Genomic DNA, 6000 nt, shown 5'->3' on the forward strand with positions numbered 1-6000 from the left:
CCTGAGCTGAAGTCAGATGCTCAACCGACTGAGCCCCCCAGGCGCCCCAATCTTGGACAAATTTTAAAAGCACAGAGGGTTGAAAAGTCACTGGCTTATTGAGCCCTGTGGCTCTCGTTAGATTAAGGCCCACGAACTCAACCGCCCGTTGTATCCAGGAAACTTCCAACATGGAATGGGTTGGATCTAGGGAATGGGGAATGGTGGGACTGAGGCATACTGGAGAGCTTATGCCCTGTCAAGAGGAGGCAACCTCTCTACAGAATCCATATAGGATTCCAGTCTGTTGTTTTCCCTGTTAGGAAAAATCTCTAGATCTTTAGAAAATAATTTTTAAAAAGTGTTCAATTTTATAAATTCTGTGCAAATCAAGTAAAACATGGTTGTAGCTCAATCATGCCTTAGACTGTAAGTCTCTCTCCCTTCACACACACACGCACACACGCGCGTGCACACACGCACATCCAGCCACACTCTCTCTTCCAGGCAAAAACCATACATTCCTTCCACACCGTAGTCAGAAGACGCCGGACAATGTTCAGGTTGAGCCATACATCTTAACTGATCGGATTTCTCAACTCTGCTTTTCCCAGACAAGATGAATTGTTGTAGAACAAGGCATCCCTTCCCGTATCTCACGCTCTGGATCTATTAGTGTCGCTATTTATGGAGAGGAGAGAAGAGAGTGATAATTTATACATACATTTGTTTTGTAAAAATTACACTCCAGTCCTCTGATTGGCTTGCGTCCCCCAGAATATCACTTCTCTGTGATAGATGGTGTGGCTGCAAGGGGAAATGCTAAATTGGTTAAGAATTTCAAATTTTTATATTGCCGCTATAGCAAACCGTGTCATCTACTGAGCATGTTTTTTTTTCCCCTTCCCAAAATGTCACAAAAAGCAAAGCGATCACAACAATTTACACATGCCAAACACATTTGTCTGATCAACAACATAGAAAGAACTGCAAAAGAAATACCCCTCCTGTACAGAAACGCAGGGTTTAATCTGGTTTTAATACTGAAATATCATATTTTGAAACATTTTGTTTAGGCAGGAGACAAAGCTGATATAAAGGAGAGGAGTGACAACAATCCTACTCCAGGCACTTAAAAAGTTGGGAGTTGTGAAGCACTTTGGGAAGAAAAAAATACTACATTTACTCATGTTAAAGAAATGTTTCTGCATTTAGTGTAAAAAAAAAAATGCTTCCAAGATGATAATGAGCAAAGCAAGATTTCCAAGTTAGGTGCAATCCTAAACTGAGCTGCTATATGCTGCAGGAAGATACTTTGGGGCACTAAATCGTAAAACAAAGCAATTGAATTGTTTGGTGTAGTGGACTCCAGTTATTGTTGCTATCTAACTTCTATTTGTCTTCCTCCTTCAGATAACACCACTTGGAGTTCGATTCTCTCCCATGGTCAGCCATGTTGTTTTTGCAGTATTGACCTTTGCCCCAGCTTATGGGATGGACCCTGACTGGCAAAAGCCAATAATCCTATCCTATTCTATGCCATCTCATCCTACTGGCTACCATGATTTGGTCCATGATGGCAGAAACCCAGTCAGAACAAACGAAACCTGTATAGAAGTTTTCCAGGGCTTCTGGGAAAAACTGAGGGTCTCTCTCCCCCTTGAGAGCCACTCCTTCTGTGGTCCGCATAGTGTGAAGATATAAAGATGTGAACAGCCTCTTTACTACTAACATGGAAGACCTTGGAACCACCAACAGGAACCTGTGTGAGACCTGAAGAAGTAGGTGATGGTTTCTACCACGGAAGGAAGAAGGCAGAAGGAAATATGGAGAGGAACAGAGCTGGTCCTTGATGATACTACATCAAAGTGTTCCTGAAGCTAGCATCATCCCTGGCCTTTTCAGTGATGCAAGTTTACACATCATATTATTCTTCCAACCATTTTGAGCGGGATTTCCTGCCATTTTCATTAGAGGGGCTTCTAACTCAAATTTTGGTTTTGTCAAATCGATGACAGGTTACTACCCTCTCAGTGAGTTATCCTGGGAAAATGGGGTCATACCGTGGGTTTCTGCTTCACTGTTTTATTTAGTGTGTTTTTTTTTAATTTTTTTTTAATGTTTATTTATTTTTGAAACAGAGAGAGACAGAGCATGAATGGGGGAGGGTCAGAGAGAGAGGGAGACCCAGAATCTGAAGCAGGCTCCAGGCTCTGAGCTGTCAGCACAGAGCCCGACATGGGGCTCAAACCCACAAACCATGAGATCATGACCTGAGCCAAAGTCGGATGCTTAACCAACTGAGCCACCCAGGCGCCCGCGCCCCTAGTGTGTTGTTTTCAAATGGATACCTTACCTTCTTAAATCATTTTCCTACTAGTCTCCCTGTCCACACTTTACAACGCACATCAAGTACCGCCTTCCCTATGTATTAATTACTGAGCAAGAGTTATAAACACTGGAGTTTTATCTCTGTTGAGGCTGCCCCAAGTAGTGGCTAAGAGCACATGTGTTACATTACACAGACATGATTTTGAACCCTGGCTTTATAATTTACTAGCTATCTGACTTTGGACAATTTACCTAAACTCTCTAAGACATTTCTCCCAACCTGTAAAAATATTGTTAATAATAACATCTTGTCTTAGGCAACTTTGTGAAGATAGAATGAGATAATTCATGTATAACGTTTATCATGGTGCTTGGCACAGAGTAAATGCTCAATAAATGTTGCTGCTGTTGTTATTAGTGTTATTATACTTATCAAGGAATCTACCATATTGAAAGAGCCCAATAAACCTAATCTTCTGTTATTAGGAGATATACTGGCTATATGAGTTGTTTAAAAATTGATGAATGGATAGTTGAATGAATACATGATAAATTAAAACATGAATGAATGAATGGGAGCTGGAAACTGAGAGGCAAGGCCACAAAGTTACAGGGCTGGGCCAGGGGATAAGCAGGAGGAGGACAGAATAGAAAGCCACTCTGTGCTTTATGAGAATGCCCTTCCCATGATCTGTGTCCCCGTCAGGTGGAATGTTCTGCAGGGCTGCTCCCTTCATACTCTCATTACTGCAGGTCATTTGTCAGGAGCTTTTTGATGGGCAGCTTTACAGATAGCCATAAAGCAGCACTTATGGCCAAAGTCATCATACTTTGTTGAGCTCTGTGCTTAGGGTGTCCACATAATTTTCTCTTTCTTCTCTGGGTTCCTAGTCACTCAGTGCACAGATGGAATTTAGTGTGGATGGCTTAATTCATTCCAGTGGCCCCCCCATAGCCTCTGGGATAAAATTCAAAGGACCTCAAAACCCAAAAGGCCAGTAAGAATAAGTAGGATAATGTGGGCATTTAATGAGTACTTACTTTAGTACAGGCCTAAGACTTGCCAGGTCAAGATAGCTGGCCACTTTGAATGGACCACCCCATCCAACCTTCACAATTGTATATGGCAGCTACACTCATAAGCTCAACATTGCTGATGAAGAAACAGAGACACGTCAAGGTTACATTGCTTATTCAACTTCGCAGGGCTATGGTGTGGCACCGATAGGATTTTATCCTAGCCAGCCAACAGCTGGAACCTCTGCCCAAAGGGCTTTAGTCTTCACTATCATCTACCTTGTGTTGACTCCTACAGCACTTGAAGCTACAAATGCAAGGGTCCCTCTGCTTGCCTTTAGAGTCCTCCGAAACGAACCCTACTGAAGTGATTTCTTTTTTTTTTTTTTTTAAATTTTTTTTTTCAACGTTTATTTATTTATTTTTTTTGGGACAGAGAGAGACAGAGCATGAACAGGGCAGGGGCAGAGAGAGAGGGAGACAGAATCGGAAACAGGCTCCAGGCTCCGAGCCATCAGCCCAGAGCCTGACGCGGGGCTCGAACTCACGGACCGCGAGATCGTGACCTGGCTGAAGTCGGACGCTTAACCGACTGCGCCACCCAGGCGCCCCTGAAGTGATTTCTTAAAATAAAATTCTTCAAATGTGGCGACATTAGAGTTGCTTTGGGATGATTTAAAGAGCTCATATTTATAGATTTCTTCAAAGAAGAGGTTTTTAAAATTTCTCTTCTTAGTCCATTATCCTCAGTAGCCAATAGATGGGCACTTGGACTATAGTCTAGACCTGGAATTCAAGGGACTGCATGGCATTCTCGGTGTTAGGCATCTGAACTACCCACCTGGTTCTCACAGCCAAGCTTGGCCAGCCTGGCTTTAGCTGGAGTTCTCTTTTAGACATCCTTTTGTCTCAAGTTGGCCAAGAAGGTACGTAATTTGCAGGGCTCCACCCCCCTGCTCCACAGAGCAGATTTAGGGGAGGGATTTGGAGCTGAGAAACAATAAGTTAATAACTAGCACACTGGCAGCTCACCGAAGTTCTCTTAACTCTGGGAAGGGGCTGAAGTCCACGGGGATGGGTCCTTGGCAGTCACTTTTGTGCTGTGTGTATTTGTCCTCTATCGGACAGAGCAAGAACACATGACTCGAGTCAGCCAATCACATTCTGTCTTCCGGGAACGGTCACAGAACCCGAGTCCTGTAACAGCTGGGGAGACCGTCTTCCACCAAACAGATGTAGCTCAGAGGAAACTTGTCTTTCATGATTATAGTCTAGAGCAAAGCAAGTGAAGTAAAAAGGAAAGGAAAGGAGAGTGAGCGAGAGAGAAAATATACCTCGATGGCTTTGTATTTACTGAACCCGTCTCTTGGGAGGGTTGGCTCACACCCTAGTCTTTTAATGCCCTCTGAGATACCCCTACCCTTGTACAAAAGATAAATGGGCATTTTGCATCAGCTAAATAAATTGATTTCTGTTCTTACCCCCTAAAATCACAGATGAATAAGACAACCAGATCTTTACTGCTCAGAGCAGATTCAAATCCTTTTTGAGACAATGTGTCTTAGAAATAACATAAATAACTCTATGGTCAGAAAGATGGTTGGCCAACTTCCTTGACAAAAGGCAAGAAATAAGAAGAGCTATCTATTCAACGTTTTTAGTGACAAATGACAATGAAAATTTCAAAATTGTCTTTTGGCTTCTCATTTCTTTAAAAAAATTATTGCAACTTATAATTGTTAATTTTAGGACAAATAATGGTAGTGGTCAAGAAAGTTAGAGGAGGAAGAAGGATAGAAACCACCAGAAAGGGGCACCTGGGTGGCTCAGTCAGTTGCGTGTCTGACTCTTGATTTCAGCTCAGGTCATGATAGCAGGGTTGTGGGATCGAGCCCTGCAATGGGCTCTGCACTGAGTGTGGAGCTTGCTTAAGATTCTCTGTCCCCCTCTGCCCCTGTGCCCTGCTGGAGCTCCCGCTCTCACTCCCTCTCTAAAATAATGACAATGATGATAATAATAATAATAATTATAATAAAAAGAAATCACCAGAAAAACTAACTGTAATTCAAGAAGACAAATGACCATTTTGATGGGAGTAAGACACACCCCCAGCAAATGCCTCACCTTGCACAAGATGTAATAATGCTTCCTCTGATGGCGACCTCACCCAACAGCTAAAGAGGAGGAGAGTATGGAATGGGAGAAGGTGAGGGAGCTCTCTGGTTGTTAGAGAGGAAGAAGCCAAGCTCCAATGAGTTTAACAAAAGGGGAAAGACGAGGCTTTTGCTTTGCTTTTGCATCTGGGAAGAGCATGGCTAGAGCCAGCTTTGGGCATGGCTGGATCCAGGGACTTGAATGATGTCACCAGGAATTGCTCTTTGCACCTCTTGGTCCCACGGTTGCTTGTGCTGGCTTCATTCCCAAGCAGGTTTTCTTATGTTTATTTTTTTAAATATAGGGTTGCTAGGTTCAGCAAATAAAAATATAGGACACTCAGGACACATTTCAACTTCAGATAAACAACAAATAATGAACACATTTTTTAGTTTATATTCCATGCAATATCGGGATACGCTTATGCTTTAAAGTTATTAGTTCATTTGTGGTGGGGTATCCTGCATTTCATCTGGCAACCCCATTCACACGAGATGGGAAAGATGGCTGCCAGCACTC

This window comes from Prionailurus viverrinus, chromosome A3 (genome assembly GCF_022837055.1).
Source record: "Prionailurus viverrinus isolate Anna chromosome A3, UM_Priviv_1.0, whole genome shotgun sequence".
NCBI lineage: Eukaryota > Metazoa > Chordata > Mammalia > Carnivora > Felidae > Prionailurus > Prionailurus viverrinus.